Here is a 15,245-nt window from a genome sequence, read left to right as displayed (position 1 = left end):
TTATATTTTTTGTGGGGTGGGGGCAGATTGTAGCAGCAGCTGCCTGTCACAAGGAGAAGGCATCAGTTTATTATAATACACAGAAGGACAACTTAAAGTCACATCAAAAGGAGAAAGGAAGTCTGAGTCTCTGTGACAACAGTGGTGGTACCAAGAAGATGAAAATGCAATCAAAGAGCTTACTATTTGCCAATGGGACCAGTGGGATATCCTATTAATTTGCTACTGGTGCTTAGATTTACCACTGAATTACAAAATATCAAGTTTCAGCTCCTGGTTGTAAGATGCATTAAGCTGTCAAGATCTTTTTGACTAACGTTAATTTGTGTTTAGAAACCTATTTCTGTAACAACAGGAAACCTAAGTGCATTAACAATGTAGCATTTAAATACTCCATTTTTTAGGCATGCAGCTTTGTGATGGATGCTGATGCCAGATATCTCTCTCTCTCTCTGCAGATGCCCTACATGACCAGAGTAATTAGATCTTATTTAAATAATAATATACTTCACATAAATTACTAACTGAGTCTGGCTTCTAAGTTATTTATTTTTATTTGTCTGGGGCCCATATCAGTTAGTGCTGTAAACATGTTTTAAGAGTTAAAGTTCAAAGAAGGAATTTATATATCGATGGAGATTGCTGTAAGTCTTGTTCTGTTGGAACTGTAAATAAATACTTTGGGAATGTTGAATCTATTTTTAATTAGCCCGGGCATAATTCAACTTAGTTTTCTTTTCCTGTCTTTTATTTTGTTGACACAAATTACATTTTCCCCCTTAATATTTGCCCACAGCAAGCAGGGGCACAGTCTGGGGTCCCAGGTTATGACTTCACTTGCCCCGCAGCCTCAGAACCTGACTTCTGGTGGCATCGGAAGTCAGGTTCCAGGGTCTCAAAAGGCCTCACACAGCATCTCTGAGGTCTCATGAGGCCTTGGGCATGACTTCCAGTGCTTCACAAGGCCATCAGAAGTTGCATCAGGGGCCCCTGTGGTGTAGGTGCTGAGCACCCAAAACCATTTTTTTGTGGGTGCTTCGGCCCCCAGGGTAACCTAGAGATGGTGCCCCTGACAGCAAGGAAGACATGAAATTAAAGATAGTAAAAACACGAAGCTTAAACTATTTGAATCAGAACTTTTGCTGTTATTAAATGATTAGAATCTTGATTTTTCTACAAATGTGAATGTAATCTAAAATCAATAAAAATTTAGAGAATCGTTTTGAAATAAACTCTAGTTCATAATTTCATATGTATGTTATCTAATATACATGTGTTCATTTGTTTGATGTAATAAACAAATGTAGAAATGTATATTATATAACATACATATGAAATTTATAACCCATACTTCATCCCCAGGGGAGTCCAGGGACACTTATAGCCATAAAATTACACAGAACAATTCAAAACATCATTATAGCATACACAGAAATTAAAACCAGAAGAAAACTTAATCAAACTATTATCCAAAAGCCTGGATAAATAAAAAAAAAGGTTTTTAGATATTTACTGAATACAGATGGGCTATATATGCATATAGTTTTGTGAATTCTGCATGTCCATGGGATACGTCCAAGTGTGGATCTGTCAATTTCAGTTTCCACATTAATTTGCATTTTTTTAAAATAAAAAAGGCTTAAAAAATTAATCAGAATTTTAGAGGAAATTTATCCTAATCTACACCTTTTTGCATGTGAATTTGCCCAATAACCACAGTTCTGCAAAGCAATTTTCCTTAATATGGAATGCCCCTTTCTAGGCTCTTTTCATGAATACATGCATGCTGGGGTTGGGCGAGGGAAAGATGGTGTCTTATTTCACTGGGCTATAACTTTATCCATAGTATCTTCATTACTTTTTGCACTTGTGCTGCAGTTCTGAAACTGACAGAGCTCAACCCCCACCCCAAATTCTTTCAATACTGAAGCATTTAAAGCACTTCTCTGAGGAAGAGATGTTATTTAAGCAATACAGAGTAAGTCCCAATGAAAATAGTTTCTTCAAAGCACAGGAAACTGGTGAATGGCATTCTGTTAATTGCCTTGCTGTTTCCTTTCAGAGCATGAGATGATCCCTTCATTGGACAAACACCAATAAAAAATTGGGATGTGGGACTAAAGTTACTTATGAGGCCTGCAAATGCTTCATGGTTGTCAGAACTGCAATGTTCTTTAATTTAACATGTCACGTTTTATTGCACTGTTTCCAGCTTCCTCAGTATGGAAGGGTTATTTCCATTTTGTTAAGAGTGTCTTTTAAATCTGAAGAGTCTGAATCAATTTCTGTCTCAAAGAGAGATGGAGAGCTATAGAAGGAGATGGGAGTGTCATACGCTACGAGATGCATTTTCTTTCTTCTTTTAATGTGCTCATTTAATATGGAAACTAAGCTCCTGCCAATTATGTTGGTGGGATGCTTCATCAGCGTAGCCTTTCTATGCTCTCATTCATTTTTTAAATAATTAGTGCCACACAATATAATGTATGGAAATATGTGGTCTTTCCAATCACCACAAAGTGCTGACTGCTATTGATCCTTCTTGTAGAATAATTGGAAGTTATCAAGTTGATGACTCTCGTGGTCCCTTCCAAGTCAGGAATCTTTTGCTCAACATGAGATCCAAACTCACGACCCTGAGGTTAAGAGTCTCATGCTCTCATTCGATTCTGGGACACCTTTTACACTATACCATAGCATCCTTCTCCCTTCAGGAGTCATAAACAGCCTGCTAATTGCTGATTTTTGCTTTATACCCTTGTCCTGCTTCTGTTGCAGACAGTCCTTTCTCTGCTACAGTCCTTCAGTTGCTGTAGCCTCTTCTCCTTCCCCCTTTTTTAGCCTCCTCTGATCTAAATCTTAAGTCAATCTTCTGATTTAAAGCTTGTGTTTGTCTTATTATGTAGCATGGAGGGCTCCTCCGGACATCATTTTTAGTATGCATTCGTGATGTTCATAACGCTATTGGGGTGATCCTATGCAACCCTGTTTTTAACGCTACTTGCACCTGCAAAGGTTTTGGGGCAGTCATACTGTTTCATTTTCAATCACCATAAACCCTCTAATTTCCTGTGGAAAACCCATAACTTTTCATATCACAAACTCTTTGTTCTTGTTTTGTCCTCCTTTTTTGTGCTACAGCCCCTCTGGACAGCAATAATGTGATGGCACTGGGGGAGCATTGCAGAACAACTAATAAAGCAGAATGAATCAATTCCTGATGCACAATTATTGTAGCGAGAACATGTTGCAGTCAGAATACATCTGCAATAAAACACAAATCTGGAGAGGCCCTGAGAGAACCTCTCCATTTTAAGAAGCAGAGGGCACATGAAGCAAATCTAATGCTTGGGAAATGTTTCGGAAGTCTAAAGCTGAAATTAGGCAGGGCCAGAAAAACATGGTAAAGTGAAGCAGAGAAGCAAGCGTTACTGTGCGAACCTTTGTAATTCAATAGTTAAGTATTCCAAGTCAACCTAGCCCTATATTTCTAGAACGTGGACGTGGTTCATAAAAAGACACTCTCAGATGGATCATTCTTGAGATCAACTGAATATTGCAGTCCCTTGCTAAATTTGTGACTTGTCCAAGGCTGAATGCAAGAGTTATACACACATGAAAGATCTATTAATCTTTGTTGACCAGGAACTGGTAATGGGGATACAATTGTCCGAACTATACCCCTATACAAATACAAACCACTTTAAGAAAATAAAACCAAGGCTAATGAGAGGGGAAAGCAATGAATTTTTGTGTGAAACCAGCAAGCCAGAACAGAGGGGACGAAAATCTTAACTAGAAGGGAAGGGCAAAAAGCCTCTAGGATGGGTGTGGTCAATGTAGGGCCCTCCAGATGTTGGCGGACTACAACTCTGATCAGCCCCCCCCCAGCAATGTCAATAGTTAGAGATGACAGGAGTTGTAGCATACAGCATCTGGAAGGAACCATGTTGGCAATCCCTGCTCTAGGCTTACTAGCCCCAAGGGTGCTCCACACGGAAACATTAAGATTTTTTAAAAATATACACTAGGCTGAATTATTTAGACATCTATATATTTAGCATATGTTCCAGATATCCAGGTTATTTTAGGCTCTAGTTCAAAAGATGCTTTAAAATACCTATTTCCTTAATTTGATTCTCTTAGTACTAACCCCTGCAAAATTTAATTGTTTCTTATCTAAGCCATTTGGTTGCATGGCACTGGAACCACTATTTGGGGGGTATATTGCCATCACAGAAGCATAGAATAAAAAAAGGCTTTTAAGTGCTGTAGAGGTTAGTGCTGAGTGAATCCGATTTAGGATGTATGCTTTCCACTGGCTGAAAGGTCAGGATAGTCATTGTTAAGTATATGCTAGCAGAAAAAGCATAACTGTCTTAAGATATTGAAATAACACCTCCATTGTTGCACCACAGGAAAAGCAGGATATGTACTATGTAGCATCTGCATTCTTAATGCAGACCAAAGGCAAGGTGTGTCTATGCCAGTGAGATTCTCTTGGAATTATAGTGGGGTTATTTGACTCCAGCTCCCATCAGCAAGGCCAGTGATCACAGATGATGAGCGCTGCATTCCAGCAACAGCTGAACGGCCACAAGTTCCCCCTCTCTGTTCTAGAGACTCAGAGGAAGGAGCTAAACCCCAAAGAAAGGCAACTTTATCAACTCATGCAGTAAGGTAAAGGTACCCCTGCCCGTACGGGCCAGTCTTGACAGACTCTAGGGTTGTGCGCCCATCTCACTCAAGAGGCCGGGGGCCAGCGCTGTCCGGAGACACTTCCGGGTCACGTGGCCAGCGTGACATCGCTGCTCTGGCGAGCCAGAGCCGCACACGGAAACGCCGTTTACCTTCCCGCTAGTAAGCGGTACCTATTTATCTACTTGCACCCGAGGGTGCTTTCGAACTGCTAGGTTGGCAGGCGCTGGGACCGAACAACGGGAGCGCACCCCGCTGCGGGGATTTGAACCGCCGACCTTTCGATCGGCAAGCCCTAGGCGCTGAGGCTTTTACCCACAGCGCCACCCGCGTCCCAACTCATGCAGTACTAAGAGCTAATTAAGGCACCTTCAAAAAGCAAATAGGAAAAGTACTTATGTAGGGGAAGAGGAGCCAGAAAAAGTAGGAAAATACTGTCCTGGTAAATAAAGACAAAACTTTAAGAGGGACTGCATGGTTAAAAGTTTCTTTACTAGATTCAAATTGAACTTGAAAGCCTGTAGCTCATACTAAAAATACAGATAAAATTACAGTTGTGTGCTTAACTTTGTAATGTTGTAAATACCGGTAATAATAATCACATACAATTGAATAAAGCAATTAATTGATTACACTTTCTTTAGAGGGTTTTTAAAAATAAAAATATTTCCTACTCCATACTATGAAATATGGGTTGGCAGATAAAAGATACGAAGTATGTATGTATCTAATCTCAAGGTCATTTTATCACCTTTAAGATGGGTTTCCAAGATAGTTATGTTTCACAGAAGTAGAATTCTGCACTCTGCACTAGGCTGAAAATACTTGTACTGCACTTCTAAACGAGTTGCCTAGGGACCAGGCTGGCTGTTATAGCTGCAAATCTACCATGTTTAATAGAGATCAGTCCCAAGCGCGTAGAAAGATGGGGTAGGCCCATGGGTCAGCGAATCAACCGCTCCCCCAGTCGCTGCTTACCTTGCCATACATAGTCCTGCCTCCAAAAGCATTTCTTCCGACTAGAAGAATATCTGCTATCTGATATTCTGGCTGGGAAAGCTAAGCTGCGCTACTTTCCTATGAGTTCTCTTTGCTATTAAAAATGCCCCACCCTATGTTTGGGACAGATATTGAGATCTGATTTAAACATGACATAAGTTATGGGTAAAACACTGATCTATGGAACTGTCCTGTCCATACAGCTACAAACATGTCCCCCCCCCCTGTTTTTTTGTTGCAACTGAGACTTTGTTTCCCCTCTTACTTTCAAATCCACAATTTCCTTTGTTTTCATCAAAAGAGTCACTTGCCAGAGGGGTAGCCATGTTAGTTTCTTGCTGCAGAAACAACAGAGTCTTGTGACGTTTTAAAGAGGAATCAATAAATTGTATTTTTTTTAAAGTTACAGACTAATCCTAATCAGGGTTAAATCCAACAAGACAATCCACTAAGCAAATGTTTTAAAAACCACAATGTTACAGTGAAATGCAGCTATACCTTACTCAAAAGTAAGTCCCACTTTGTTCAAGGGTATTTACTCCTTAGTAAGTGTGTATATTAGCCTATAGCTTATATCTCATGAATGCTTAATGATTACCACCCCCATCCTTTCTACTCTAGGGCCAAGACCTCCACTCAAGGGTCAGAATTTGCACAGAGGATTAGAAATCAGGATTTTGACAGGTCTTGCAATAGACACACAGGACCTAGAGCAGAATATGCTCATTCAGAATGCAAGAACATGGTCTTCTTTGAGAGAGTGGGGCTTAATCTGGAATAGACTCTAATTGGGGCAAAATCAGGACTAAACTGAAACTTCCTTGGACTGAATTAATTCAGGCTCACTGCAAGGCAAGATAAGAGTCCAGGATAGATAAAATGGACATAGAATTTTCAGGAAAAAAATTCTGAAAGTATCCCCACAAGGACATGAGGAACAACTAGTATTTCATAACCTTGTTTCATCTAACTTTTGGAATTTTAAAACATGTAGATTATACTGAAGTAGCAAAACTATCTGCATTTTTTTTTTTGAGGCAAGCTAATCCCAGATGAATTATTTAGCATAAGCTACTTTCACTCTTTAAAAAAAGAAAGAAAGAAAAAGAAGCTGCTGCATCGATTTATTTCCCCTAGACATTAGCAGACTGCTCTGTTAGAAATGCTGAAATGTAAATTATTTCTAGCCTCAAAGAAAATGACAAAGCCTGGGCTTTAAGACTCACATGTGGAGTCTCTGATTTCTCCCCATACTGAAAATTCATACATTGATTTTTTTTATAAAAAATCATAATAATTAGATATCTTAAATCCCTCTACTGTGCTAAAGCACAAGGCAGGGAATCATTTTATTTTTTTTAAGAGAAAAAAGATGTCACAATACTCAGTAAGCTGAATTCACACAGTAACACTGTTACTTAAATAGAAATGTCTTCCTTGCCTATAAAAAACTATGCTCTGTATAAATGAAGGCCCACGTGAAGAGAATATGGAATAGATTGAATTGGAGTTAGCCTCACAAAATAGTCAAAAGTATGCAGCATGTATGCAGGAGAAAAGGGTGGGTAAAAATATAAGCATGATTTGAAAAGTCCCTGGGCAGATCTACACTATAAAGGATATGATGCCCTCCCATTAACCTTCCCCTCACAGAGCTACAATTCCTAGCACTCTAAACAAACTACAATTCCCAGGATTCTTTGGGAGAAACCACATGCTTTAAATGTGCATTGAGCGTACTTTAAATGTATGGTGTGGGTGTCCTCCCCTGTTTCAAATTTTACCCCAGCCAGGAAGAATTCACCTTAGAGTGATCACTAAAAATGCAACCTGTAGATAATAACACTGGACTACCTTGCAGGGCTCTTGCTAGGATTATATACCTAGTGGGTTGCATCCAAAGTTAGACATACCCAGAGTAGACCCACTGAAATTAATTCATAGAACTGTAGAGTCGGAAGGGTCCCTGAGGTTCATCTAGTCCAGCCCATGGCCATCCCTGGGTGGGCTTGAACCACCAACCTTCTGGTTGATAGCCAGACACACTGGAGGACATCATTAACAGGACCAACTTAGGTCCCTTAATTTCAATGAGTCTACTGTGAGTAGAAATTAGATACAACCCAATGGGTGTGAAGCATTTTGAAAACAGGAACATGAAGATAAACATTATTATTTTCACAGATCTGTCTATCTGTGTCTGTCTGTCTGTCTCATAATAAGAAGAAATTCTTCTTATGACTTTTGGTTTTATTTTTTTTACAGTGGTAAATCGATGATCTTCTGAAAAGTTTTTGAAAAAATTCTTTTGGATTAAGTGTGCCATATATCTGTGTGGAGTCTGCCAAAAATAACTATGGAACTAAATGGATAGGTGAAAAGCTGACACTGGAACAGTGCTGCTTTAGCATTTGTTTTCACTTATGTGAGATTACTACTCAACAGGAGTTTTTGAAACAATGCTTGGTTTGACACCACAGATCGCAATTTTACACTTACATCCACATAGCAAGGACTGTCAACATTGCCGTACATCAGGAATGGGGAACCTGTGGTACTCCAGATGCTGTTGATTATGACTCCCACCCCCCTGACCACCAGTCATGGTGGCTGGGGCTGAGTTGGAGACCAGAAACCTCTTGAGGAGCAGAAATTCCCCATCTCTGCTCTATATGGTGGGAAGCTATGAGATAGACGCAAGGTGGAGTCACACCTCACCTGCTTGTCTATTGGGCTTTTGAACATCATGGGATTAAACATGATTGTAACTCTCTGCACCTGCAACAACCTTTCAATTAGCTGAATTGAACCCCACTGGCAGTTGCTGCCTCAAAATGTGCACCAATCACAGCTAACTGGATCTAAGGAGGGGGCATGAAGAAAGTTTTCATGCTTTTGGAATGATAAAGGAATTTATCACAAAGAAACGCTACATCTAATACCTCTATCACAAAAATGATTTCACTTGTTTCATAGAATATTATCTCATTTTATTTCTGTTATTGCCACAAAATATTGTTCTGAGGTTACAAATCACATCATCTACACAATGTACGCCAACAAAAGCTCAGAAGCCCAACAGAGAGATTAAAAAGAATATTACACATGCTGTGTGGACCACAAGATAAGACATTCAACATATTTAGCTAAATCTTACATACACCCTTATACACAAGCACAACATTTTCAGTTAGAAAGTCAGGAATTCCTAATGGCATCTCACTGTAAAGTGTCATCTAAGCTAGGGAAAGGAACTTGTGATTCTCCAGAGGTTGTTCAACTCCAACTTCCATTACTGCTGACCACTGGTTATTTCGGAGTTAGAGCCCAACAACTTTTGGAGGGTCGCAGCTCCCCCTTCCTTGATCTAAGCCAATCTCATCAGATAGGCAAGGTTGGGTTTGGGTGGTTCTTGGGCAATATGCTTCAAGTCCAAAAATCAACAGGAATCCTGCTTCCCTTCAAGCTATTGCCTCTCTCTCTCTTCCAAATGAGCATTAAACCATTACCCCACTGTGATGATTGGATATGCCTCCAAAATTTGCCATTTCCCCCAGTGATCCATAACAAAGAAATTCCAAGCACTCCACACTCAACATTGTACAAGACTTTCAACAAGGACAAAAGTTCAGATCCTGACCAATATCCAATGTAAGCAATTGCTTTCTGCATAACTAAATAGCTTTGCTACTTCATATGGAAATAAATGTTCAAATTTTGTCCTAAAGCTATTCTTGGCAGTTTCATAATAGCTACAGAATTAAAACAGCACACTATAGCCTTAGTTTGCATACAGAGGCTTTAATGTGTAGTTCCAATATTTTATGTAACAGGAATGCCAACATCTACATATGCATAAATGAATATTTCTGTCTAATAAAAAGCATTATTCGGAGATGTGTTTCCTCTTACTGTGTGCAATGCAACCCTCAATAATGCTAATGGAAGTTAACTTAGGATATATATATCCCCTTGATAGCTGGCCCTTCAATTTATTTACACAATTACCACTTAAGTTTAGTATATACTTCTTAAGCAAATGTCTGGAGGCTGTGCTACCATTATTAGTTATAAAAACAGCTATATCCACTAATTTTAAAGCCTGTCATGAAACATATAGGAAAATTACATATCTAACACAAAAGCAATATTATACAAAAGTACATAGCACAAAGAAACTTATAACAAGGAGTGACATTTCCATATTGCTACTTTATGAGTGCAATTAACATAGTTTTTGTTGTCACTGTTTATTATTACTAAATAATACTCATTCTTGTCTTCAACAAATTAACAGACTCCCCACAATGATCTATGTTTCCCTATCTCTAATTCAGAAATATGAAGCAATTGCAAACTGCTCTACAGAGATGCACAACAAAATATGAAAGCTATTAATACAAATGTTAGGGTGCTTAGACGTGAATAAATAAACATGAGCAAATGTTTATATCAGTTCACATAGGTGTATATTTGTTCCAGTGGTATAGAAGGTGGTTGACACGCAGTATTTATTTTATTTATTTATGAAATCTGTATACTGCCCTTTGTCTGAAGATCTCAGAGCAGTTCACAGCATAACATCGGACATTCTGGAAACATTTGCACCACTCAGTCTCTTTACAATCAAAAGATTTCCAGAGAACCTTCATGTGTGAAAGTGAAATTGTTTTGATGCTGAGCTTGCTAAGATTCTGATAGAATCTTGAGATGCAAAGCCATGAAAAGACAAGGAGAAAAGTTAAGTGCGGTTCGTTAGAGGCTATGGGATAAATGAACAGTGGCACTAGGGCATGGCATATTCCGAGGAAACAGAAAAGAGAAATGCTTATGCAGTCGGATGCTAGAAATAGGAGAGGCAACAGAAGGCATGAGAAGGAATGAGAAGCAAAATGGGAGAAGAAGCAACAAAGATGGTTGGACATGGTTCAAGCAGGTCACAGAAATGTCTTTTTTCAATAACCTATTCACATTTTTAAATTGAGAACATGGGCTTGACATGATCTATGCAAGTCCCACAGCAACAATGCAGACCAAATCTGTGACTGTGAGGTAGCTGTCTGGGCCCATTCAGGGATAGGAGAGGACATAAGCCAATAACACACCAGGCACCATAGATGGGAGCTTTATTGACTAACAAAAGCAGGTGGGTCTGGACAAGGCCTTCTGGCCCTGCAGGCCCTGCTGGGACATACAATGGGAGTTGTCCAGCTTTCAGGACCCAGCATGGTGCAAGACCATGTGACTGGGACAGCTGGTAACCTAGCTAGGGCTGGGAGCTGGTTGCAACCTCAGGGCCTCCATGGGGTGGGTCCTCCTTTATACTTAAAGCCTACCCCATCACATTTCCATCAAGTTGTGACTATGCATATAAGATGCCTAACAGCTGCTTACTACCTACTGAAAGAAAGCCAAAACCTCCACACCAAGGGCCAGTTGTGGTTGAGAGTAAAAATTCTTTCTGGCCCTGTAAACCAGTGACAACTAAAGCCCTCAGTGGGGAGCCTCTAGAGGAGGAGGAAGAAGGCAGTATGGGATGGCAGCAAAAGGGGAGCACAATCCCACTCCTCCTTGAGTTCCCGCTGGGCTGAGAGATGCCTCAGGGGGCTCATCCTCCTCCTCCCTAGCCATGGGGGCTGCAGTGCTGCCAGGCAAGCTGGCCAGCAGCTTCAACAGGCTCACGTGGTGCAATGCCCTCTGCTCAGCGAGGTGCAAAAAACTGGGAGTCACAACTGGCCTTTTTCTGTAGCATTGCCCAGACTTTGGAGTTTGCTTCTTGGGAAGGATAGACTATCCGCCCTACTGCGTGTGTTCAGGAGGAACTGACACCCTAAATATACTTGGTAGGACACAGTGAGACTTACTTCTAGGTAACCATGCGCAGGAGGTGCATTAATAAGTATTTTTACCAGAGCCAAGGTGACCTTGCAAGCATTTCTGTAGATTTGTTCATTTATTACCCTTTTGTATATGCTCTTGTTGCTGTCCTCCTCCTCCTCCTATTATTATTATTATTATTATTATTATTATTATTATTATTATTATTATTATTATTACTACTACTACTACAGTGGTGCCTCGCAAGACGAAAAGAATCCGTTCTGTGATTCTCTTCGTCTAGCGGTTTTTTCGTCTTGCGAAGCAAGCCCATTGACGGATTAGCGGATTAGTGCTATTAGCGGCTTTTAGCGGCTTATCTGCTGATTGGATCAGCTGATAAGCGGCTTAGCGGCTTAGAAAAGGGGGGGGGGGAAACCAGCAGGAACTCGCAAGACATTGTCGTCTTGCGAAGCAAGCCCATAGGAAATTCATTTTGCGAAGCACCTCCAAAACGGAAAACCCTTTTGTCTAGCGAGTTTTCCGTCTTGCGAGGCATTCGTCTTGCGGGGCACCACTGTACTACTATTACTATTACTACTATTACTTTTCTTGTTTTGTATACTTGCTGCAAGCTGGTGGGTAGCTAGTTTTGAGTGGAAGAGAGGGATAAAAATGTTTGAATAAACAGATAAATAAATAGCTTGGCCCATGTTTATTGCACTACCACACAGGAACTGAAAATTGTGTCGTTGTAACATAGCTTTCCCCAACCTGATGCCTTCCAACTCCCATCAGCCCCGGAGAGCACGGCCAATGATCTAGGATGACGGGGGCTGCAAGGTTGAGGAAGGTTTCTGTAATAGATATGGCTTGCCACGGGAGGCAGCGCATGGTAGAGCCTGGGTGCATGTACAGGCTACAATTATCCCCCCCCCCATGCACTTAATGTTTAGCTTTGTGGAAAACAGGCTTTTGTCAAGTGATCTAACCAGGGGGTCCTTTATTCACTGCATAAATGATTACAATAAGCCTCAGGTGATGTGCACAGTCTCCAGTTCAGAAAACCTATTTTCCATTTTACGTCAATTGTACATAAAACACTACAGCTTTCTATTGTCTGCTCCCAAGAAATGCTGACAGTCTATAGATGTACAATATCACTGCTTTAGTTACAACAGTGTAAAGGGGGAAAGTATTTCATAGACAACTATTCGTGATCGGGTTTTTTAAAGGCACTAACTATGCAATCCAATGCATGTCTACTCAAAAGTAATCCCCACTGAGGCACCAATGAAAAAACACATGCACCAAAGAATATTTTTTTAGGTACCAAATTTTTATTACTATGTTAAATACCAGGGATTAAACAGCTTCACCACGAGAGTAATTTAGGCTTCAGTCCAAGGCCCAATTACCTGGAAGTAAACCCCACTTAACTCAGTGGGACGTACTACTGACTAGACATGTATAGGATTGAACTGTTAAAAACAGAAAAAGAGTAGTAAAAGTTCAAAATTCTGCATTTGAGTAAAATATATCTTAAACAGAAAAAATTGTCAGGAGCTAACTTGGAAGAGCAACAGTTAAACTCCAAAACCAGTAATGGTTTCAATAAACCAAAGCTTCATTCTTCATATGTTCATCTCTTCAATTTTTTTAAAAAATGGTTGCTTTAAACCACTATGCATTTGTTTTGCTATTCACTGCTTAAAATGCTGAAATTTGTCTTCCCCCCTTTAAGTCATTTCTGATATTTGGTCTTATTTAGGGGTCATTGACTGCACCACAGCCTTTTATTCTAGATGTTTCAAATAGTTATACAGTAGGACTGCAAGTTTTTACTTAGGTGATCACAGTTTTACGTGTTTGGCCAAAAAGAATTAAAAGTGGGGTGGAGGAAAGGGGGGGGGGACTGCCAGAAGCAGCCATCCAAGATGGTGCGAGGGCTTCCCAGCACCCGGAAAGCAAGGAGGAGAGCTTAAGAAGCTATTTCTACACCAGGTTTTTCCGGACACAGTGAAGTATTACGTGAGCTCTGGAGGCTATCACAAGATCTTCTGAAGGCTCCCAGAGCAAGCAATGGGAAAATCAAGCATGAGAAGAGCATTTTTTTTCAACCCTCCACATTGCTTCCCAGGCTCTGGGAACATCTTGTGTGGGCTTTAGAGGGCTCTGTGAGTTCTTGTAAAACCTAGGATGGCCCCGCAAAATTTGCACCAGCCCTGGAGGTGGTCCCGAGGGGGGGGGGTTGCTCTGACTTTAAGTGATTTTGCCTTTACATATTACATCCCGGAAAGTAATATCATGCAAGATGCTATCCTACTGTACATCTGATTAAATTCACTGCTTCACACTAGTCCTACACACACACATGACATGTGTGTAGGATGAATGTGTGGCTTTGTTCGGCACCTACATGCATAATATTGGCATAGAACCTACACATGTACCAAGTGAATGTACACAAGCTGTCCACAAGGAATCCAACTGCATATATGAGGGCAGGGAAAACGGCCTATGAGCACAATTCTGCTCTCCCCTTATGCATAATTAGTGTACGCACATGTGATGTGAGTACAGGACTCTAGAAACATTGAAACAGTAAGAAAATCCTATCCTATGCCTAGATGTGCAAAAGGGTAACATTTATTAAGAGATAACAGATTCATATTCAAATGAGCATGATCTACCCATACTAAATACATCCAGTCTAGATACAAACTGTTTGGAGAAATTGACTCAGTAGCAGTGATGTAATGCAATCAAAATATAGGGTAAGAAATATTATTATTATTATTTATTGAATTTATATACCGCCCTATACCCGGAGGTCTCATCAATGTTCCCCAGCATAGATTTAATTCAGAATTCATACTGAATTATACCGAGAAATTCAAAGCAAAACTAATACACGTATTTAAGCGGGTTTCTTAAATCAAATGCTACTCATTCAAACATTCCTTTGCTTCTTCATAAATAAGTATTCTTCATTTCAATGACTTTATTGAGCCCAGTGCGACAGGGACTCGCCCAGGAGGGGTCATGGTTTAAAGGGAAGGGATGAAACCTCCTCTCATAAAACACACAAATATACAGAAAGGCAGAAGGACTGCCATCCTAGTTTCTTATTAAATCACATACGTTTTTGCTTGCTACTATTGGTTTCTTGAAAAAAATGCTGAAAAAACATTTTCAATTTTACAGCTGCAATGAAACTTACAAGTTTTGTCAGCTCTACATACATATTACTATTTCATCTCTTTTGGGTAGTCTTTTCAGTCAATTTTAATTCCACAGGGTAACTTCTAATTAAATCTAATCTGTAGTAATTGTTCATAAAAGTCTTGTAGATATAAGTAATCATATATTTATGCCACAGGGAGAACAATCAGATATGTAACTAAATCTCTTAATATGGACTCTGTGAGATATTAGATTTTCCAAATCAGAGAACACTCTCAGAATCAACTGATATATCATCTGAACATGTTGTGGGTGAATTTACAACCTGCTTCATATGAACCATGTACTCTTGGTTGAGTGGATCATTAGGTCTCTTGATCCAATCGGCATATGAGAGTTACACTTAAATACTGCAACACTCTACATCTTGTAACATTCTACGTACAAACATCATGCATAAACAAAACAAACGAACAAAAAACAAGAAGAAGAAGCTGGGGCGCACAATAACACCTACATTTTCCACTTACAAAGACAAAAATTCT

General features: G+C 39.9%; 1 protein-coding gene across 17 annotated transcripts in view; it reads right to left on the bottom strand.

The window, feature by feature from the left end:
- Positions 1-15,245, bottom strand: part of MAGI2 (membrane associated guanylate kinase, WW and PDZ domain containing 2) — a 621,598-nt gene that overhangs the window by 120,299 nt on the left and 486,054 nt on the right. The window lies entirely within an intron of this gene.

This window comes from Podarcis vaucheri (genome assembly GCF_965113315.1).
Source record: "Podarcis vaucheri genome assembly, chromosome: 10".
NCBI classification, from domain to species: Eukaryota; Metazoa; Chordata; class Lepidosauria; order Squamata; family Lacertidae; genus Podarcis; species Podarcis vaucheri.
The sequence above is the reverse complement of the archived record's forward strand: the minus strand, read 5'-3'. Positions and strand labels throughout refer to the sequence as shown.